This window comes from Felis catus, chromosome B3 (assembly GCF_018350175.1).
Source record: "Felis catus isolate Fca126 chromosome B3, F.catus_Fca126_mat1.0, whole genome shotgun sequence".
Taxonomy (NCBI): Eukaryota; Metazoa; Chordata; class Mammalia; order Carnivora; family Felidae; genus Felis; species Felis catus.
Genome location: NC_058373.1, coordinates 91,323,873 through 91,348,671, shown reverse-complemented (window position 1 = coordinate 91,348,671; position 24,799 = coordinate 91,323,873). Strand labels below are relative to the sequence as shown.

At 34.0% G+C, this 24,799-nt stretch overlaps 1 long non-coding RNA gene across 1 annotated transcript in view; it reads right to left on the bottom strand.

The window, feature by feature from the left end:
• The window catches only part of LOC102900350, a 118,348-nt gene that overhangs the window by 92,500 nt on the left and 1,049 nt on the right, over window positions 1-24,799 (bottom strand). The gene's annotated exons all lie outside the window — the stretch shown is intronic.

The following is a 24,799-nucleotide window of genomic DNA, read 5'->3' as shown; positions in this document are numbered from 1 at the left end:
GCACGCATGTGTACCAGAGGGGCAGAGGGATGCAGAGAGAATCTTAAGTAGGTTCCCTGCCCAGTGTGGAGACTACAGGGCTCAATTCACAACCGTGAGACCATGATCTGAGCCAAAATCAAAAGCTAGATGCTTAATCAACTGAGCTACCCTGGTGCCCCCAAAACCACTTTGAATTAACTCTTTTTTGCAATTTGTATCCTCTTCCCCTAGTGCTTTTTTCTACCTCCTTCAAATGATCAAAAACTTATTGATGATAGACTTTAATTAAGCTTATATTCTCAGGCTGGATAGGAGATATTCCAAATAAGATAAATATAGGTGATTTTTTTAAAATTTTGCTTATTTTGAGAAAGAGAGCAAGCAAGCAGGGGAAGGACAGGGAGAGAAAGAGAATCTCAAGCAGGCTCCACACGGTCAGTGGGAGCCCAGTGTGGGGCTCGATCTCACAAAACTTGAGATCATGACCTGAGCCAAAATCAAGAGTTGGATGCTTAACTGACTGAGCCACACAGTTGTCCCAATGTATGTGATATTTTAACATGTAATTTGAAGAAATAAAAATTGCATAATGTAGTAAAAATGTTATTTATTTTAATTTTCTTATTTGAGTATAGTTGACACACAATGTTACATTAGTTTCAGGTGTGAAAACATAATGACTCAACATCTCTATGTTATTCTGTGCTCACAGAATAACATCTGTAACTATACAACACTATGACAATATCATTGACTATATTCCCTATGCTGTGCCATTCATCCCCATGACTTATCCATTCCATAATTGGAAGCTTGCATGTTAGTGTGGGTGATTTAGACAGAGTAATAGAGAAGGATTTTCTGATGATGAAATTTTGATTTGGCAACAGATTTGGCAAGAAGATGCAACAGAAAGGATGGCGATGTGATACAGGTGAAAGAGGAGAATAATCCTATAAAATCAATTTGAGGAAGTAGGTGGGGTCTTCAAGTTAGGGAAAAGGAGTTTGGATTTACTCTAGGGAACGTGAGAACTTGAGAGCTTATAAGCAAGAATGATAGTGTAAACAGATTTTTAAAGGTCTCTATGATTGCTATGGATTGTAGATGAGCTAGAAGTGAAGGAGGGAAATCTGATAGAGGCTGTTGTTGGACTTGATGCAAGAAATAATAGAGACTCAACTAAGGAAGTTTTGGGGAAGTGGTCAGAATTGATCACCTTTGATATACATTTTCAGAGTAAGTCAAGGTCATAATGGTGAAACATGAAGAGGTTAAGAAATAATAATAAAAGAAGACTTCATTGATAAAAAACAAAATATTAACTTACTGATCTAATTAACTAAAATGAATTATGATATTTTAATAATTTAAAATATTTCATTATAAAGCACTGCATAACAGAGAAGAATTTTACAGAAAATGGACATTTTTTAAAGTGTACAAGACTAAAATATACTGTGTTCAGGTTGGATGGAAGTAAAATAAATTAGAAGCAAATGTTAGAATAGTAGCAATGACAGTGCTGTTAACAGAGAATCATCAAAATTGTTTCAGAAAAGAGCATGGTAAATAAGCTTTAAATAAATCTGTTGCCCTTAGACTGATGCCTAATGCAAATGCTATCATGTTCTGTGCAAAGTGTGAAAAACAGTGTTGCTAGATCAAAATAATCAACATATTTTTCTGCAATAGGGAAAATACTAGAATATTTATGCCATTAGCATTTCTCTGATTAGCCACAAACACAAACAAAACCAAAATGAAGATAAGCCGATCGATTTCTAAATATTCTATACATTGTGTTTTGTGGCATTCCAAATACTTCTAAGGCATGAATCCTAATACACAAACACATGCTTTGAAACGGGAAATAATAGCGCTATTCCATCAATTAGGATTACAGTTTTTATGGGACTGCAACATCCAACTAGAATTTTAGTAGTTTGGAATTGAAATATCACAGTTTCTGTTAAGACAGTGCTCAGGGTATTGAGCTAAATCTGGTAATTCTTGAAAATGTATAATGAACAAAACATGTCAGTCAAAACTTGAAAATTCACAACATATTCTATTGCTATTTTACAGGGAACTCCTCTGTTCAGCCCAGACTCCAAAGAAAGTCTGCCACTTTGCAGACAACCATTATCCAATTTTTCAGCAAGTACTGCTGGGATGGTGGTTCCTTTATAGGTCAAATATCGCTTCCAAGCAGTGGATATTTATAGCGTTCTACTTTCCTGGAAAATGCTGACGCTGCAGTGCTATGTTTAACTTGTGAGCTCAGATAACAGATTGAGTTGATAACATTAGTTCCAGCTTTTACATTTCACCTTTCTTCCTTCCTAGTCCATTTTTTTTTGTGAATCATTCTATCTACCTACTTGCACAAATGTCATGTCTATCAATTCAGGGAAAGATCTGTACCCTATTTCTGTGCTTACCCTGGAGCATGTACTTTACCTTGAGAGACACAAAATGAAAATAAATCGTGTCAGACTATTTCTCCAAGCAAGCTGATAAAAATGCATGGTGTTCTTGTGAGAGTTTTCTTCTTTCTAAAGTCTCAGAAAAAGCAATGCGTGCAGGCAAATTTTCATTCAATTTTAAATGCTGACCATACACTGACCGGAATACGTAGTATGCCTAACACAAATCTTTCAACTTTCATTGGAACCCACTTAACCCCACAGAAAATCTCTTACTGCCCCAAGTAGCAATAATTTGGTTAAATAAAGTTTAGAATTCACGAAGGTTGCATATGCATATATAGCATATATAATAACTCTGGTTAATTTTCCAGAAGACATATGCTATAATGAAATATTGCTAACTGAAACAAAAGAAATAATAGTGATATCATTATTAAACTTCTCTAGATTTCAGTGCCCATTCAAGAATTGCATACCTAACCATTCCAACAACCCTGAGCTCAAGTCTTTGCATGGGCCTGAATTGGGGCAAATGAATATAGTTTTCAAGATTAAAAAAGGCAAATCTATAGTCAAAGTTCAGTTGAGTGATATAATATACACTGAGATCATCTTCACAGAGAAGATGGAAGAATAATGAAGTGAAGAATTTCACAGCTGACAGGTTCATCATCAACCTTAAATTAGCTTAGTTTGCTTTTAAAAGAAAGTCTATAAAATATTCACAATAGCAGGCCTTTAGAAGAGGCACAATTGAACCTACAAAACCCATTTCAATGTGGCAGTCTGAACAACTATTCTCTTTATCATATAAAAAAGAAAAGTAAGTGGTATTTCCTTCAGTAGATTCTCATATTTATGGTTCTACAATCCATTCGTGTGAATAAATGACTCAGGGCTAAACCCTCATAAGAATCACATGAGATGCCTAACACAGCTTAATTGAGGTATAAGTTATATGCAATTCAATTCACCATTCTTATGCCAGCATTTATTTAAAGAGTTCTTTTGATGTACACAATTTTAGTACAATGGCCAGAGTTACATAGAGAACCCCAAAATGTATATTTCTGTACTCCATTAATGCTGATTTCTTTAAAAAAATGTTTTTACATTTATTCATTTTTGAGAGACAGAGAGAGACACAACACAAGCGCGGGGCCAGGGGGTGCAGAGAGAGAGGGAGACACAGAATCAGAACCAGGCTCCAGGCTTTGAGTTGTCAGCACAGAGCCCGACGGGGCGGGGGGGGGGGCTTGAACTCACAAATCATGAGATTATGACCTGAGCTGAAGTCCGACACTTGACCGATTGAGCCACCTAGGCACCCCCATTAATGCTGATTTCTTATGAATGAATGCACAAACCAACCAAACTTTTGTAGCACACTGTCCATGGTAGGCATTAAATATTTGGAATAATGTTTGTGCACTAGTATCTTAACAAAAATTGTTTCAATGTTTAATTTCTAATATTTAAGTATTTAAAATATCTGATAAAAATAGTTTTCATTACTAACACAAAGTAATATTTTGTCAAGGGAATGTTAATTTTAGTTCTGTTTTCAAAAGGAAATGCATTTTCTAAATTATAATTCAAAATAAAATTCAACCTTCATATTACATAAGTACAGAACTGTATTTGACTTCTGGTAACAACGATCTGAAAAAGTGTGATTTGAAAAAATTAGGGGTTTTACCTTTATCACATAAAAAGAAATATAAAGGTGGTGATCAGCGCTAGTCCTAAAGCCCTTTTGTGTTTTTACAAACCCAGACTTTCTTCTCAGTCATTCCTATTCTGTGCTTATTTATGCACAGTTCCAAGATAGCTATAGGAGTTCCAGTCATAATGTTGTATTGCAGGGAGTAAGGTAAAAGGAAGGAAAAGGCAATGAACAAAAGACACATGCTGGCTAAGGCAGTCAACCCCTTCCCATATCACCTTTAAAAAACTTTTATGAAAGACCCACTCAACAGTTTTTCCTTAAATATATTAGACAGAGGTTAATTACATAGCAGCAGCCACTTCAAGGAAGAATGCAGAATAGCTTTTTAACTGGTCACTTTACTGAAACAATACAAGTAGGATCTATTAGTAAGAAAGAGAAGAACACTGGGCTACAAGACATTTATATCCACCATATAGATTAATAAGAGGTAAACTCATCTTAATATCATCTATGTTTTGGATAAACGTTATCTTGTTAGTTTTTATCAAAGAACCAAAAATTCTCGATGATGACTTTGCTCACCCTCTTATCTACAACTGAAATTATCTTTACTTCTATCTCCATGTCACATCTACCAACATGGCCTGCTTTAAATGTCATCTCATCCATATGTGCCCAATCTGCTGAACCTACAAGTAGTCATTCTGTTTTCATAAAGATATTATTTCAGCTTTTTGAATAATCTATCATGTATTAAAATAATTAATTAGATAATTAAATCTTTATCTAGCATATAATTACCACCATCTAGATATTGGGATGGTATAGTTTTAAATTTTCTTGACTATATTAACCTAAGAAATCAGTACATTTAATAATTTTCACTTAATAATATGGCAAATTGAACATGTTCCAGCTATGTATATAGAATTATTTACTGATAACAAAGGTTTGGGTCAAAAGCAAACACAGCATGCTTCAGACTAGTAAAAGTGCTACCCAGGAAGAAGACAAAAGGGAATGATTTTTGTTAAAAAAAAAAAAACTGGAATATTCAATATGCTGATTATATTTCACAGCTTTACTTTAAGCTTTCTAATTATTATCCTCCTTAAGAGGCAGGTGAAAAGCATGTTTTCCAAGGAAATGACAAAAAGACATATGGGGCAGGATATCTTATCTGGTAGGATTATCTCCAAAGGTACTCTCAAAGGTAACTCTTTGTACTCTCAAAGGTAACTCTAAGATTATGTATGTCTTGTCCTCTTTCTAATTTATGTTACACAAAAAGGTCCACAGAGAGATTCAACGAAGAAAATTTCAACTAAAAGAAAGCAAAGGAAACTATTTAGAAAAATAATTTGAAGCTACAATTAATTAAAACTGTGAATACAATATAATGAAAACTGTATCAAAGGCCAAAATCATTCAAAAATACTAAACTTTGTTTTCAAAGAATAACCCTCAAATATAGTACTCTTAAAAAAACAAATGAATTGATCTACTATGTTATGAGGAATTTTAATACACTTTTGACTATAACTATTAGATCAAGGGGGAAAATCATTAAGATAATAGAAGACTCTAGAAGTTCAATTATTAAGATTGATCTAATGGAGAAATATATTAAGAACTCTGTATAATTGATTAGAATATCCACATTTTTAAGTTTTTATTTTCAAGGAAGCACTTATAATAAATGATCATAGGCTGAGACATAAAGCTGGCCTTCAAATTTAAACAGAAGTTTGTATTATACAAATTACATTTTCTCACTACAGTGCACTTATATTTGATATTTTAAAATTTTGAGAGCCACATATATTTTCACTTAAAAATTTTCAAGCATTTTTTATTTTTTTAATGTTTCTTTATTTTAGAGAGAGAGCGAGCTCCCATGTGAAGCTTGAATTCATGACCCATGGATCATGACCTGAGCTAAAGTTGGATCCTTAATGGACTGAGCCACCAACACACCCCCCCCCCCACATATTTTTAAATAACAAAATCTGTTGTACAAACCTGAGTCAATGAATAAATCATTACAAATTTGAAATACTTAAAATTTTATCACAGTAAAAAGACTAAGTTTTAAACTTGCAGAAGGTGATAAATGTTTCTTAGATGAAAAGTTATAGTCTTGAATGTTTTGGAGAAAAAAAAAAACATTCTAAGCTTCCAATATTTGAAATAAAAGGGGCACCTGGGTGGCTCAGTAGGTTAAGCGTCTGACTTCAGTTCAGGTCATGGTCTCACGGTGGGTGGGATTGAGCCCTGGATTGGGCTCTGTGCTGACAGCTCATGGCCTGGAGCCTGCTTTGGATTCTGTGTCTCCCTCTCTCTCTGCCCCTACCTCACTTGGACTCTGTCTCGCACTCCTTCTCAAAAATAAACATTAAAAAATTAAAAAAGAAATAAGAAAAAGAACAATAATGAATTATGAGGAAGAAAATATTAAATACAAGTGCAGAAATTAGTAGAATGTAACCACATATCCAACATAGTCAACAAAATTGATTATCTGGAAAACAATTATCATATAGAAAAGTCTCTATATTCCGAATACAAAAAAGTGGTCAGGGTTTATACAGAGTATTAAATGTTAAAAGAGAGACACCCAGGTACTACAAAGATTAAACAGATACTGAGAGAATATTATATATACTATTTTCTGACATATAAAAACATGGATGAAAAGAGGAAATTACTAGAAAAATACTTAATACCTTCTTGAAAATAGAAAATATTAATCCTAGAAACATTAAAATTAAGTAAATAATGTCCCCCTTCAAATAACAGAACCATATATCTTAAGCTGGGAACATGCTCAACATTTAGACCACAGAAGTCTAGATGTTACAAAAACATGGTTATAGAATAAAAAATAAGGCAAAGCTCTGGAACTCATTTTATTATTCTAGGAACAAGGTTTTAAAAAGTATTAGTGATGATATATTAACAGGAAAATAACATATTAGAAACCAATAAAGTCTTAGATAAAAATATTCATTTATAATAATAAATGGGTCCTGTAGCTTGGGTCCTGTAGCTCATGACCAGGAATCTTGTATAAATAACACCTATCAATTGAGAATGAGTAAACATTAGGAAATATCAATAAGTTATAAAATAATAAGTGATTCAATTGTGACCTTTGGATTTCCTAATCTACTGATTATTGTTAGTCAAAAAATGTAAAAAAGTTGATGAGATGGATGAAACCCTTGAAGAGCACAAATAACTAAAACTGTCTCACAGGAAACAGAAAATATGTCTAGTTCTTTAAAAATTACATGCATTGCATTTGTTATTTAAAAACCTTTCCAGAACTTATGTCCACATAGAAGTTTCCCTGGAATATTTACATCTTTAACCATAACTGCCCAAACTTCGAAATAACCAAGATATCCTGTAATTGGTGAATGGATAAATAAACCATGGTACATCCAGACAATAGAATAGTATTTTGTGCTCAAAAGAAATGAGCTATCAAGCCATGAAAATACAGGGAGGAAACTTAATTTTATTTTACTAAGTGAAAGAAGCCAATTCTCTGAAAAGGCCATATACTGTAGAACTCTTACCATATGACATTCTGGAGATAGCAAAACTATGGAAACAGAAAAAAGATCAGTGGCTTTCAGGGTTTCAGGGATAGGAGGGATGACTAGATAGGGAACGGAGGATTTTTAACACCATGAATATATTCTTTGTGGTACTGTGAAAATGGATACATGCCATTATATATTTGTCCAAACCCATAGCATGTACAATACCAAGCATAAACCCTAATGTAAAGTATGAACTTTTGGTGATTAAAATTTTTCAAAGTAGATTCATTGTTGTAAACAATGCACCATTCTTTCAGGAGCTGTTGATAATGGAGGAGAATGCATGTATGGGGGCAGAGAGTATGAGAAATCTCTGACCTTCCTCTACATTTTCCTGTGAACCTAGAACTACTCTAAACAAAGTCTTTGAGAAACAAACCTCCCCAAAATGTATTCATATTTCACTAATGAATTCTATCAAACATTTAAAAATTAATCATTTCAATTCTATCATAGGACTCCCCCCACCGAAAAAAAATCATGTGCACAATGCATCATAGAATGTCACTTCACTTATCATTAAGGTTTTTACAATGTAATTGGCTAAGGATCTTAAGAGAGTATCACATTGGATCTAGTGTGGGCCCCAAATTCAATGACTGGTGTTCTTATTAGAAGAGGAGAAAACACAAAGACACAAAAATATAAGGCCATGGGGATATGAAGACAGACCTACGCAGCTGCTAAGCCAGGCAATGCCAAGGATTGAGGGAAGTCACCAGAAGCTAGAAGGGAAAGAAGCCAATGCACCTACACAAACTCTTTCAGAACACAGGAGGACTGAGTACTTCAAAATTATGACCTAGTTCTCTTTACTGCACTTTTCTATAAGTGCAAGACAATTCCTGAATAAAACTGAATTATATATTACAGAATTCCAATAATTAACAGTATAATTACATTGTAAAATTATAAGAAATAATAGTTGGATATGATAGCCAGGAAACAGTCTGTGATATTTAATATTTTAGTCTCTTGGGAAAAAAATAACACATATCGAGGGAATTAAGGAAAAATATTCATACAAAGTACATTTACTATATAAATATTTAAAATCATTTCATATAGTAAGTCAATAGTTTGATCTTTGAAACAGTATTTTAAATATAAAAGGTTAAAATGTGTTTTTAAAAATTATCTCTCAAAAATTAATGTCATTATTTAAATGGCAAAATAATTCTATGCAATTCATTTGCATAGAAAGATTTTTCCTAACACATATATAGATTCTGATCATAAGTGAATGTTAAAATCAATTTGCAATTTATACATTTTTATTGAGAAATTACTTAGAGTATGATTTACCCTTTTAAGCATACAATTCCATAATTTTGGGAAAAAAAATATAGTCATGTACCTACCATCTAATCCAAAATAATAGGAGAGCTTCAACACAATATAAGTTAATTTTTTGACAAGAAAATTCCAAACATTTTATACATTCGAATATAAATATTGGTGAGTTTAAATATTTGCTCATTCAGCAGACATTCAGTATATCCTTAACAGACTAGAGGCTATAGTCCTAAATTTTAATATTTTTGTATCTTTCTCTTTTCATCCTGTTATTTAAGAGAATTTGTATTTTGGCAGGAGCATGCTAGGACCACTGAATCCAATAGAGGTGACTTTTTCAACACTTCTTAAATAACACATACAATTAAATAAACTTTAAGTAAATTGTTAATAACACTTTTTTCCCTAGTCATTTTTTTCTCATTAGTTTCTCTTAGGAAAAAATTATCAATCCATCCTGAAATTTTTTTTTATCTTTATTATTCTAGATTTCCTGGCTTCCATAAGAATACCCATATTTCATTTATGGTAAAGTAAGATTTTTGTAAAAATGTAGCACATAATCTTCAGTGTTATTTTTTATATTACTCTCCCCAGTACAAGGGAAGGAAGATAAATTGTAATCTTAAATAACAGTTGGGTATTATTAAAATCCTATCACTCAATTCATGAAAATACTTAATTTCACAATGTTTTGTCATCTTATGGTGTTTCTTGATCTATTGCTATTATTTTGCGTTTAACGACAAGTAGGTTAGAAGAACAGTGCATATTTACAAATCTCTGTTCATATTAGCACAACAGGGGAAGTGAGTCAGAGCCTTTAGGAACAATCAATACCAAAACAACTAGTTTCAGAAATTTGAAAAAAAAGAAGAAAAAAAGTTGATGGATGAGATCAATAAAATCTCACTTGACAATTAATAGTGGGTAATAGTCTCAGAGTCGCACAGGTAGTTTTCTCTGATCTGAGTACTTTTTAAATAATCCATTTATAAGCACTGGCAGTATTAGAATATTTTATGTAGCTTAGTATCTATAATTAAATTGACCTTTTTCTATTGCTCTGCATTTACTTTCTCTGTCACTGGACTGAAGAATGGTGTCCTTACTGAGCAGTGACATATGACAGGTATCCTTTATCATTGAAAATTTAATCAAAAGCTAGTAGAGAGATTCAACACCACTTCAAGTCTTTTCTAAGCGAGGATAAATGCATTTTTAAGAGAGCAACTAAATAATTGGTTCAGAGATATTCAAAATCTCAAAGCTTCTACCATTATCTTAAGTCAAAACAAGACTCTTTCTCTTCACTTTCTCCTTCTTTCCTTCTCTCCATCTCTCCTACTTTTGACCTTCATCATTTCAGTGTAAGTCATTTATTCAATACTTATTCAGCAATACTATAACTTACGTCTTTTTGTTGTTGTTGTTGTTCTTCCCATTGTTCTTATAGGCTAGGGAAACAGATAAAACACCAAACTTCCTTTGCCCTGACATTGATGGGGTATTTGCCATGAGCTTTTTTTTTTTTTTTTTTTTTGATAGGTGTCTGCCTACTGATCAATTGTTTAGTTTATAAATACAAATGTGAAAGGGGATATGGAGTTTTTTCTCATTGAAAATTACCATGAGATCATATGCATCATTTTAGAAGGTAAATTTTACTAAAAAACATTTAAACATTTTAAAGAATATTAAAAATCTATATGACCATGTTGGAGATGGTATGATTTAAACCACTTCATCAAGAGGGGTGCCTGGGTGGCTCAGTTGGCTAAGCGACCAACTTCAGCTCAGGTCATGATCTCTCAGCTTGTGAGTTCAAGCCCCGTGTCAGGCTCTGTGCAGACAGCTCATTGCCTGGAGCCTGCTTCAGATTCCGTGTCTCCCTTCTCTGCCCCTCCGCAACTCATGCTCTGTCTCTCAAAAATAAATCAACATTAAAAAAAAACACAGAGTTAAAACACTTCATCAAGATTTAATATTTCATTTCATTCCATATATACTTTCTGTTGCATCTGACAAGAATGTGGGGAATTAGTGATTAGAAAAGATACTGTGTATTTAACATTCAAGTCCTTAGTTATATTTTATATAAGTCAATCTCCTTAGTAAGTCAAAATTCAAACCTCCTCTCTGTAAATTTAGTCATATATTATAATTAAAAGTTGTAGCTTTTACCTAGGGATACTTAATATTCAGTTTCACTCCAAGTATTTATATATTTAAAAATACTGTTACTTGAATACTCATGAAGCACATACATAAGTACAAGTTTAATGTGGATACACTGAATTTATTAATGCCATCTAAGTAAATAAAAGTTTTATATTGGCAGATTTGACGTGTGCTGTTAACCTGCTATAAAATTAGAATATTGCCTTATTTATTTGATTACTACCTCCTAATACTCACTGAATTTTCCAATATTTCATTATTCTCTATAGGCTACCATTTTTGTAAATACTTTAATAGAAAAAAATACAAAGATATGTGAATGTTGTTATGGGAATACTTCAACATGCATTCAATACCTAAAATATTAATTAACAAAGGCAATTTTGATCATACCAGCAAAACCAAAGTATTCATAATTATACAAAGGAAGTGAGCTTATATGAAACAACCTATACCCTAAAACCCAACATGAATGCGCTCTCCAATAAACTCTTCACCGTTCCACCGAGGTCAAAGTAAACTGAAATAAATTGACATATGTTTGAAATACTTGTCATGAAACACAAAGATGAAAACTGCGGGATAATTAACATTTTGGGTGATTTAAAATTTACCTTTAACTTAATAATTAAATGTTGTGACATCATCTTTTAATTTTTAAATGCTTTTGTTTTGGAATTTATGTTTTTTAAGTCATGAAATATCACAAAATTTCACAGATTAGAGAACTGAAGATTAGGAAATTAACCATTTTTATGTAGATACTCATAGATTATGAATGGCACAGGTGAGATTTTAATTCATGTTAAACACTCTAAAGCATCTATTGTATCAGACCCCAAAAGTCTACATATGATAGACTAAATTTCAGAGAATCATAAAAATTTTATACCTGACCTATTTGTATGTGCTTTAAATATAATTTTCATTTTTTCTTAGAGAAGTACACTCATCTGACATCACTTTCTATAGTTTTTAATATCAGCTTCAAAAAATTCATACCCATACCTAATCCAGCAGCATTTTATTTTGTCCTATTTATCAATCTTTCAGAAACATTTCAACTATTTTCTATTGAAAGAACAATTTGTATTATTTTATACCCATATCTCATTGGTCCATAGGAAATAAAATTATTTTAAATATAATAACACCTACAATTGATATAAATAGCTTTGTGACCTGAACAGGTAATTCCTGGTAAGTAAAACACTCAAATACTGAGAAAAAAACACTATCTTGCCATTGAGTGATTTAATACACCTTGTCAGAGTCAGGAAATATGTCTTACAGCAAAATAAAAAGCATGCATTAATCCATAATGGAATCCTATTTCAAAAATCTTCCATTATATAGCACAAATTTAAGGTTTGTTATGTGTGACACATAGTGATAAAATTCCATAAATTTCAATAATAACATTTGGACAAGACTACAAGCTCATTTGTGTATTCCTATATAATATCAGAATACTTAAAACCCATTAGATGCTGAGTGAATATTTGTTGAATGAAAAGTTGGGTGGTGCGGTGTATAACATTTAACTTTCAATCTCAGAATAATTCATTCATTTTATTTAACACATAATTATTGAACACCTAACTGAGGTAGGCATGTTTACAAACATTGGGAATAGAACTATGATCATAGTAGAAAAAACCCTGCCCTCATGAAAGCTACATTTTAGTGCATGTGACAAAATATAAATTAGTAAAAAACTTAAAAAGTAGAAGGTATTAGATAAAAATGAACTATCACTAAACTGAGTAGTGACAAGTGCAAAAAATTGAAAGTACTAATCATTGATCAGTTTTAGTACTCTTGCACACTTGAGTATAAGCAACTTACAATACAATGCCCTAGAAATAGACACATTAGAAGGTGATAGCGGAGAGCACAAGTAATATAGATGTTCTTTAACTTCCTTCTAAATGAAAAACTTTGAATTTTTCTTGGTATCTAGGTACTCTTAAAAAGTTCACTTAGAAAAAATACATTTATTTTTATTTGAGAGAGAGGGAGAGAGTGGGGAAAAGGAGCAGAGGGAGACAGAGAGAGTGAATCTTAAGCAGGCTCCATACTCAGCGTGGAACCTGACCTGAGGCTTGATCTCATGACCCTGAAATCAAGAGTTGGTCACTCAACTGACTGAGCCACCCAGGTGCCCCCCAAAATTCATTTTTTTAAATCTAACACCTTAAGCATGACAATTTCTCATTTAACTTTTTTGCAGTCAGTACCAAAGAAAGTTTGGTTAACAACAGCATGTTAATTAAACTTCTGTAGCTGTTGGAACTCAATTATTTAGGAATTATCTAAAGTATTTCCAAGTGAACTTTACATGAAAGCTCTTGAAATTTCAGAGGAAAGATTGATAAATAACTTTCATTTTTTTTTAATTTTCACTTTTATTTATTTTGAGATTGTGAGTAAGAGAGTGCAGGCAGGGGAGGGACAGAGAGAGAGAGGGAGACAGAGAGAATCTTAAGTAAGTTCCATAGTGTCTGTGCAAAAACCAACTTGGGCCTCAAACTCACGAACCATGAGATCATTACCTTAGCAGGAATCAAGAGTCAAACGCCATACTTTTTCATTTTTTATCTTCAGTATTACCTATGGTTTCATTACAATTTTCAAGCAAAAATTTTGTTTATAAATTTATTATATGCCTTACTGGCCAATTAGATTATTCTTCTTCTATGTAAAACCTTGACTCAGGGCACCTGCGTGGCTGTTGTTTGAGCATCTGACTTCTGCTCAGGTCATGATCTCACAGTTGACAAGTTTGAGCCCTGCGTGGAGCTTTGTGCTAATAGCTCAGGGCCTCTAGCCTGTTTCAGATTCCGTGTCTCCCTCTCTCTCTTCCCCTCCCCTGCTCATGCTCTGTCTCTGTCTCAAAAATAAACATTAAAAAAATTAAAAAAAAAAAAACCTTGACTCTCATGAGAGGTGCTTTTGGTTTAATAATTAGTGTTATATTTTAATACACGTATTATTTTATATATAACTTATATATATATATATATATATATATATATATATATATATATATTTAACCATTTAATTTGAATGCTATTTACATTGATTTACTCAGATGAAGAAACAGATCTAAGGAAATAGCATTGTGTAAGTCATGATGGACCTGATGGAGTAAATATAGAGAGAATAAACTTAATGAATGTGAAAATAAAATTGCTTTGGTTGAAAGAACTCTTAAAGTTTGGATAATATAAATATTTTCATTGTGATTCAATCTTTTTTATAACAAGTGCTCATCTAGACACAGTATCTAAACTCTTTCCTAAGGACAGTAATGGGATTTTAAAATGTATAGCTCTTATTGTTTTTATTATTATTGTTGTTTCTTTACATTGACCAAATTTTTTTGCTGACTAAATGTAAACTGGATGGTTTGAGATTATGAAAGATGTTTAAAAGTATTCTGCAATTAACTTTTAAGTCAGCTTTTCTAACCCCTGCCCTGCCACATTTCTCCTGATATACTGGAAAACTAGTTTTAAAAGTGTAGAAGTTTCAAATAAGCCCATGAAAAAAGGTTTCCAGCAATTTTAGTCATCTGTGCAATGCCAATCAAAACTACAATGAGACAGAATTTACTGCCACTCGAATAGCTATAATTAAAAGATAGTCAATAACAGTGTCCGTGTCCAGGAGGATGTGTAGCAACTGGAACCCTCATACATGTTGGTGGGAGTATAAAATGTTGCAATTGCTTTGGAAAATGGTTCAGCAATTCCTCAATAAAGTTAAGCATGGAGCTGGTACAGACCCAACAATTCCACTCCTAAGTACATACGCAAGAAAACTGAAAACATGTTCACAGGAAAAATTGTACATGTATGTTCACTGCAGCTTTATTTATTTATTTATTTATTTAATTTATTTATTTAATTTATTTATTTATTTATTTATTTACTCATTAAATTTACATCTAAGTTAGTTAGCATAGAGTGCAAGAATGGTTTCAGGAATAGATTTCTTAATGCCCCTTTCCCATTTAGCCCATCCCCCCTCCCACAACCCCTCCAGTAACCCTCAAATTATTCTCCATATTTAAGTGTCTCATATGTTTTTGTCCCCCTCCCTGTTTTTATATTCTTTTTGCTTCCTTTCCCTTATGTTCATCTGTTTTGTATCTTAAAGTCCTCATTTGAGTGAAGTCAAATGATATTCATCTTTCTCTAACTGACTAATTTAGCTTAGCATAATACCCTCTGGTTCTATCCACGTAGTTGCGGACAGCAAGAATGTTCATGGCATTATCATCTTTGACAGCCAAAACAGGGAAACAACCCAAATGTCCATCAACTGATGAAAATAAATAAAATACAGTGTATCTATACACTTCAAAATGGAGTGCTGATATATGCCACAACATGGTGGAATCTTTATTTTTAAATATAATTTACTGTCAAGGTAGCTAACATACAATGTATACAGTGATCTCATGGCTTTGGGAGTGGATTCACGTGGTTCATCGTTTACATACAACATGCAGTGCTCATCTAATAAGTGCCCTCTTCAATGCCAATCACACATTTTCCCCTCTCTCCCGCCTCCCCATCAACCCTCAGTTTATTCTCTGTAGTTAGCAGTCTCTTATGGTTTGCCTCCCTCTCTGTTTGAAACTATTTTTCCCCTCCCCTCCCCTCCCCTTTGACTTCTGTTAAGTTTCTCAAACTCCACATATGACTGAAAACATATGATATCTGTCTTTTTCTGACTTATTTCACTTAGCATAACACCCTCCAGCTCCATCCACATTGCTGCAAATGGCAAGATTTCAATCTTTCTTATTGCCAAGTAGTATTCCATTATGTATATAAACCACATCTTCTTTATCCATTCATCAATTGATGGACATTTCGGCTCTTTCCATAATTTGGCTATTGTTGAAAGTGCTGCTATAAACACTGGGGTACACGTGCCCCTATGAATCAGCACTCCTGTATCCTTTGGATAAATTCCTAGTAGTGTTATTGCTGGGTCGTATATTTTTAATTTTTTGAGGAACCTCCACACTGTTTTCCAGAGAAGCTGCACCAGTTTGCATTCCCAACAACAGTGCAGGAGGCTTCCTGTTTCTCCACATCCTTGTCAACATCTGTTGTTTCCTGAGTTGTTAATGTTATCCACTCTGACAGGTGTGAGGTGGTATCCCAATGTGGTTTTCTTTTGTATTTCCCGGATGATGAATGATGTTGAATGTCTTTCCATGTGTCTGTTGGCCATGTGGATGTCTTCTTTGGAAAAATGTCTATTCATGTCTTCTGCCCATTTCTTCACTGGATTATGTTTTCCAGGTGTTAGTTTTGGTAAGTTTTTTATAGATTTTGGATACTAGCCCTTTATCTGATATGTCATTTGCAAATATCTTTTCCCATTCTGTTGGTTGCCTTTTAGTTTTGTTGATTGTTTCCTTTGCAGTGCAGAAGCTTATTGATGAGGTCCTAATAGTTCATTTTTGCTTTTATTTTCCTTGCCTTCAGAGACATGCTGAGTAAGAATTTGCTGCAGCTAAGGTCAAAGAAGGTTTTGATGGTTTCCTGTCTCAATTTTGGTCTTTCATCCATTTTGAGTTTATTTTTGTGTATGAGGTAAGAAAGTGGTCCATTTTCATTCTTCTGCATGCTGCTGTCCAGTTCTCCCAGCACCATTTGCTAAAGAGACCATCTTTTTTTCCATTGGATACTCTTTCCTGCTTTGTCAAAGATTCGTTGGCCATACTTTTGTGGGTCCAATTCTGGGTTCTCTATTCCATTTATCTATGTGTCTGTTTCTGTGCCAATGCCATAACGTCTTGATGATTACAGCTTTGTAATAGAAGCTTAAAGTCTAGGATTGTGATGCCTCCTGCTTTGGTTTTCTTTTTCAAAATTGCTTTGGCTATTCAGGGTATTTTGTGGTTCCATCCTAATTTTAGGATTGTTCTAACTCTGTGAAGAGTGCCAGTGCAATTTTAATTGGGATTGCATTGAATGTGTAGATTGCTTTGGGTAATACTGACATTTTAACAATATTTGTTCTTCCAATCCATGAACATGGAATGTTTTTCCATTTCTTTGTGTCTTCTTCAGTTTCCTTCATAAGGTTTCTAAGGCTTTTAGCATACAGATCTTTTACATCTTTGGTTAAGTTTATTCCTAGTTATTTTATGGTTCATGGCACAATTATAAATGGGATGGATTTCTTGATTTCTCTTTCTGTTGCTTCATTATTGTTTGCTTCATTTCTGTACATTGATTTTGTACCCTGTGACTTTGCTGAATTCTTATATCAGGTCTAGCAGCTTTTTGATACAGTCTTTCAGGTTTTCCATATAGAGTATCATGTCCTCTGTGAAAGGTGAAAGTTTTACTTTTTTGCCTTTTATTTCATTTTGTTATCTGATTGCTGAGGCTAGGAGTTCCAACACGATGTTAAACAACAGCCGTGAGAGTGGACATCCCTGTCGTGTTCCTGATCTCAGGGGAAAGCTCTCAGTTTTTTCTCCATTGAGGATGATATTAACTGTGGGCTTTTCATATGGCTTTTATAATGTTAAGGTATGTTCCTTCTATCCCAACTTTCTTGAGGGTTTTTAATTAAAAAAGGGTGCTGTATTTTGCCAAATGCTTTTTCTGCATCTATTGACAGGATCCTATGGTTCTTATCCTTTATTAACATGATGTATCACATTTATTGTTTTGCAAATACTGAATCAGCCTTGCAGCCCAGGAATAAGTCCCACATGACCATGGTGTATAATTATTTTAATATACTGTTGAATTGGATTTGCTAGTATCTTGTTGAGAAATTTTTTCATCCATGTTCATCAGGGATATTGTCCTGTAATTCTCCTTTTTAGTGCGGTCTGTCTGGTTTGGGAATCAAGGACTCATAGAATGAGTCCAGAAGCTTTCCTTCCATTTCTATTTTTTGGGATAGTTTGGAAGGATAGGTATTAACTCTGCTTTAAATGTCTGGTAGAATTCCCCTGAGAAGCCATCTGGCCTCTTATTTGTTGGGAGATTTTTGATAACTGATTCAATTTCTTCGCTGGTTATTGGTCTGTTCAAATTTTCTACATCTTCCTGTTTGAGTTTTGGTAGTGTGTGGGTGTCTATGAATTTGTCCATTTCCTCCACGTCGTCTAATTTGTTTTCATATAATTTTTCACAATACTCTCTAATAATTGTGTTTCTTGGTTGTGATCTCTCTTCCATGGTGGAATTTTTTAATATTTATATTAAATTACAGAAACCAGACAAAAATCACATACTATGTAATTCCATGTATATATAAATTCAACATAGGCATTTATATAAAAAGAGTATGCTGATGGTTTCCAAAAACAGTGGAGGAGAAGGAAGAGGGAGTGGCTGCTAATGGGTACATACTTTACTGTGTGGATGAAATATTCTGGAAGTAGAGAGTGGTGGCATGATGGTTGAAGAACTTTGTGAATGTGCTAAAGCAAACAGAATTGTATAATTTAAAAGAATGAATTTATGGTATTTAAGTTACATTTCAATTTTTAAAGTATAGTACTCAGTAGCCTTAATTAAAACTCTAAGGCAGGTTATTATAAATGTAATTTGGCAAATAAACTAAAGTCAAATATGTGGTTATGAAAATAAGTTAATACCTCTTTATATCTAATTGCACATGAAGGGCTAAAAGGTAGATTTATATCTAAACTGAAACAAATTACTGAGCATGAAGCCACCTTGGCCCCTCCAGCCAACCTAGTAGTCTTTAAGCTTTAACAAGTACCCATAGCCCACACAATTAACTAATCCTTTCTTTGTATAGCTATAGATCATACATTTTTCCTAAAAAAAAATAATAATAATGAAGCACTTCTCAGTCATTAAACGGAAACTAGATCCTCATGCACAACCCTTCCCTGGCTTCAAGGATCCAGACCCCTTTTGCAGAACACCTAGGCACTGAGGGATTAGACTTCCGGGTACAACTTCTGAGCACCATGATGTCTACAGCTGGTACCATCGAATCTGCATGTAATCAAGAAATGTTATAGACCAATACGCTTCTTTAACAGGTTAACTACCCTAAACCCCTTTAAAAATCCCTGGGCCAGGAAGAAAACTTAGGGGTTAGCCTTTGGACAAGAGTCCACCTTTTCCCCAGGTGGCTGGCCTCCTGAATACAGCTTGTATTCCATTCCACTCAAAACTCATTTGTTGGGTATTGGCTTTTCAAGCAATGGGCTACTGAACTTGGGTTTTGGTAACAAGCATAGATAAAGAATATTTTTTCTTAATCTTTTAATTTGCCTTTATGTTGATACCTATATGGGTTACAAAATGAATTATAAAAGAAAAACAAGATGGTGCAACTTAGTAATACAACAATTGGTTCTTGAATATGCAGTATTCAATGACTACTATAATTGAAAAGAAAGTAATTTAGCAATGACTTTATATAAATTAACAAGGTGCTAATTATGTACCTATACAACTTTGGTGTCTATATAATCAAAACATTTGAAAATGAAAAATTTCAGCAAAAGGTATTATATAAAATTAGAAGATTTTAGGGCATAGGTTGTAGTTTTAACTCTTATTCTAGTTGAAATTTGAGATTTTGGAAGGAAAAGGGCAATGTGTAATTGAACAGTTGGTTAATTAGATGGTGAGGATGAAAAGGATTTAGTATCCTGTACTCTGGCCTGAGATGCCAAAATGGTAACTTCCTGGCAAGTGATAAAGGACATTTCACAAAGACTTGAGATGACATGTTGGCAAATATTTTTATCTAATAAAATGACTTCAATTTTGCTTAGTTATTATCAGGAAAACAACTCAAAATATAAAGCATTCAATAGATCTAAATATGACTTAAGCATATTAAACAATTGAATTGTCCTGTGATTTCTCAGAAAAGCAGAGACTAGGGCACTCTTCAAAAGTGTCAAGATAGTGGACAACAAAGAAAGACAGAGAAACTGTCACAGACTGCAGGAGACTGATATGAAGACTAAATACAATGTGTAGTATCTTGGTTTGCATCCTGGAACAGAAAAAAAAAAAAAAAAAACATAGAAAATCTGGTGAAATCCAAGTAAAGTCAATAATTAACAGTATTTTACCAGTACTGATATATTGGTTTTAACAAATTTCCAGTTATGTAAGATGTTAACATTATGGGAGGCTGGGTGAAGGGTGTTTGGGAAATGTCAGTGCCCTATTTTCAACTTTTCTGGAAGTTAAAAATCAGTTTCATATGACTATTTAAAAGAAATCTGGGGGGCGCCTGGGTGGCGCAGTCGGTTAAGCATCCGACTTCAGCCAGGTCATGATCTCGCGGTCCGTGAGTTCGAGCCCCGTGTCAGGCTCTGGGCTGATGGCTCAGAGCCTGGAGCCTGTTTCCGATTCTGTGTCTCCCTCTCTCTCTGCCCCTCCCCCGTTCATGCTCTGTCTCTGTCCCAAAAATAAATAAACATTGAAAAAAATTAAAAAAAAAATCTGGAACAACAACAAAAATCACTTGAAGTGATTGTGTGAGTATATCTGTAGTACATAATCTGTTCCATTAATATATATACACCTATCCTTAATGTAATTACCTCTTAATGTAACCTGTAATTACCTCTTCTCCTTAATGTAATTAACTCTCTTGAATACTATAACTAAATCAGGTATAAATATTTCAAATTTGTTTATTCACTTCAAATTACTTTGGCTATTTTATATCTATTATCTTACCATAAATTTTGGAAGTTGCTTGTCAGTGCATAAAACAATAATCTTACTGGAAATTTGAGATTATTCTGAATTTATAAATTAATTTGGGAGAATTGATATTTTCAAAATACTGATTTTTACAATCATTTTATGTAACATGTGTTTTTCTTCTTTAATTTCTCTCAAAAATGTTTGTACTTTTCAGTGTATGAGTCTTAAATTCGTTGCCAGGAGCTCAGCCGAGATGGAGGGAGAGCTTGAGTTGCCAGGTATCAGATTAGACAAAGCAACAAGGCAAAAATGAAAGTGACAGTCAAGCCCTTAATCATTTACTGCCATAGTATAAGCAAGAATCTAAAAACAGAGAAGATGGCAACTGCCTCCTGTTCCATTTTCCCTGCATGGAATATCACTCAGGTGAATCAGTACATGGAGAGGTGAAGGGATTGTTACACTATCGAGAAAGTCTCCCCGCAGAAAGACACCTTCAATTTTATGGACAGACAGACAGGTGATAGGGATGGGGAAAGGAATAGAAGTGGAAAATATTGAGGGCTGAGTGAGAATGGAGAACAGTGTCTTCAAATTTCCTTTACAGGTGACTTTCAAATGGAGGCACCTAAACTACGAATGCAGCTAAGCATAAAAAGATGGCCACCTAGGGGAATATCAGTCCTTGACTGTAACTTTCCTCAGATACTGCAGTGCACTTGATGTGCACCAAATCTGTTGTGGGGAGGGCAGCTTTTCCCCATGATGTTTGCCAGATAAAGCTTTTGTAATTGCTTATGTTTCGGTCCAAAAAACCACACATCATTTCATTATGGTCAGGAGCTTGATTCCTCACATATATTGTTAAATTTATCCCCAAGTATTTCATGTATTTGGATGCAATTTAAATAGTTTTTTTATCATTTTGTTATTAATTGCTAGTGTATAAAAGTACATTTTTAGTATATTGTCATTTTTGTATGTAGTTGGAAAGAATATGCACATTTTTTAAAAATTTTTTTTCAACGTTTATTTATTTTTGGGACAGAGAGAGACAGAGCATGAACGGGAGAGGGGCAGAGAGAGAGGGAGACAAAGAATCGGAAACGGGCTCCAGGCTCTGAGCCATCAGCCCAGAGCCCGACGCGGGGCTCGAACTCACGGACCGTGAGATCGTGACCCAGCTGAAGTCGGACGCTTAACTGACTGCGCCACCCAGGTGCCCCATACAATATGCACATTTTAATTGATGTGTGTTCTGTTTTTAAATTCCACTATGCTGGTTTTGAATATTTTTTAATGTTTTTTATTTATTTTTGAAGGAGGGAGAGACAGAGCATGAGCAGGGGAGGAGCAAAGAGGGAGACCTAGAATTTGAAGTGGGTTCCAGGCTCTAAGCTGTCAGCACAGAGCCTGATGCAGGGCTCAAACTCATTAACTGTGAGATCATGACCTGAGCCAAAGTCAGACGCTTAACCGAGGACTGAGCCACCCAGGTGCCCTGAATATTTTTTTACATAGTTTGTTTTTTCACTTTCTGAAGGCAATAAGTAGAAGGTCTCTTATCTTCATTGAATATGAGAAAATTCTTTTTTTTTTTTTTTTACGTTTGTTATTTTATGAGAGAGACAGAGACAGTACAAGTGGAGGAGGGACAGAGAAAGGGAGAGAGAGAGAATCTCAAGCATGTTCCACACCACCAGCACAGAGCCTGATGCCGGGCTGAACTCAATAAACCATGATATCTTGACCTGAGCCAAAACCAAGAGTCAGAAACTCAGGCTACTGAGCCACCCAAGTGCCCCGAACATGAGAAAATTCTTAAACATTATTTCTTCAAATATTTTCACCCCTATATTACTACTACCATTCATTTTGGATTATTCATTATTATTATATGGATATTAACGCATCTATGCTCATACCTCTTTTCTCATATTTCCTCTTTTTTTTCAAATGGATTGATGGAATATCAAGACTAAAAATATTAAATAAGCATAGAGTTTTCCAAGAAAAGGATAGAAAAGGATATTAGAGATATGAACCACTTGAAAATAGTGGGTATAAAGAAAAATACTGCTAATATGAAAATATATCAATGGAGTAAGATCAAAATTAATGCAAGGGAAGTATGTATTATTGAGTTTTAAAATCAGAGAAGCTATCCTATTAACCAAATACCTAGTAATTACCAAATTAAAGAGAAAATAAATAAAAATAATTTTATATCTTTATCTTATGTGGTTCTTTATGATAACTGACATCATTGACCACTTCTTCCTACTTGAAATATTATTTTGGATTAATAACTTCAACATCATTAGCTTTGTATTACCGTCTGGTTCAGCAATTTTATTGTCTTTAGGGACTTCATCCTCTACACAAACCTTAAATATTGGAATTCCCTAGTGTTCCATTCCCATCTGTTTGCTCTTTAACTTGAAAAAGCTTTTCTGGACCAATCTCTTTTACACATAGAATTTTCTATTAGTATTCAGTTTGAGTTCAAGTGACTGAAACAAAACAAAACAAAATCTTATTTAGACCAGAAAGAAGCCAAAATTGTAACAAATCTTGGAGTAGTCTAGGAACACAGTCTGCATTATCTACAAAAGACGTAACTTGGGAGTGTTATTGGAACAAACTGCATTCCTTATTGCTCCAACTTTTTCCAAAGCTGAAACTTTCTGCCTCCTCCAGTACCAAAGATAGATTTCCCTTATCTGTGGTTAGTATTTCAGAAATTCTAGGTTGGTTGATCTCAAACATTATTCTGAAGAAGTCAAACCCCTACTTGTTTTACCCTTTGTCACCCATGACTATGGTAACTGTCCATTTACCACTATCATCAGGCATGGAAGAATGGAGTGACCAAACAGTGGGCTTCAGGGGTTCCATACACTTTCCTGCACCCATAATGTAACAGCAAATCTAGTTTCTTATGGTCATCAGAGCCAATGATCCACTCAAGTAAAGAAATTCTTTTGTCTGTTGTTCCATATGGAGATCCCAGACTGCAAAGTAATAATAACTACAACATCTGCCTGTGTCCCCTACTGGAAGCAATTTCATCTGCTCCTAGTTCCAGGACCCCTGACCTCTGATAGATAAAAACACAGGATTCAGGAATTTTTAAAAAAAGAAAAAAATTCTCAGAGTGGTGCACTAGAAGTAATTGTTAGAGAGACCAGAGATACTTCTATCTTTTGATTCCATATATTTGAACATAATATATTAGCTACCGGTTCTGTGAAGTTATTGTTTCTTCAAGAATATTACTCTAACCAGTCAGGAAGATTTCTTTGAGCTGAAGTCTTATTTATAATTAAATAGTGCAATCTATTGTTCCACTAGAATTACTGCTTCCAGAAGATAAAGGCTAGATTAGGAAAACTTGATTCCATGATCATGATCCTTCTGCAAAATAAGTCGTGTTCTCAACAGCAATGTTTTTGGAGTTCTGAGGATAGCATATCAGTCATTTCTTTTTGACATACACCGCTGTACTGGCCAATGAGAAAGGCTAGGAATCATAGAAAAGTTATCTTTTCTATATGCATGAAATAATCTTTTGGTAATGCACTCTAGTTGACATAAACATGAAATACGAAGATCTACCACTTTATGCTTACACAGTTTTATACAGAGGCCTTTTCCCCAAACTTTCTTGCAGTTAGTCTTTTAAAATTTCTACTTCTAGGCCTTTGGCCAACCAGTTGAGCCATTACTCACACCAATAGTCCGTGAATGTTCTTAATTTGAGCCATTTCAACCTTCAGAAAAAATGACTGACTAGGTGTTCTGCTCACATTTCTGCCACTAGGAGTATTTCCTTCACTGACATTCTTCTGCTCATACTGTTGTAGCAGGTCATCTCCAGTTTCCACTCAGTACATCATATTGGATCAACCCACCTTTTAACTA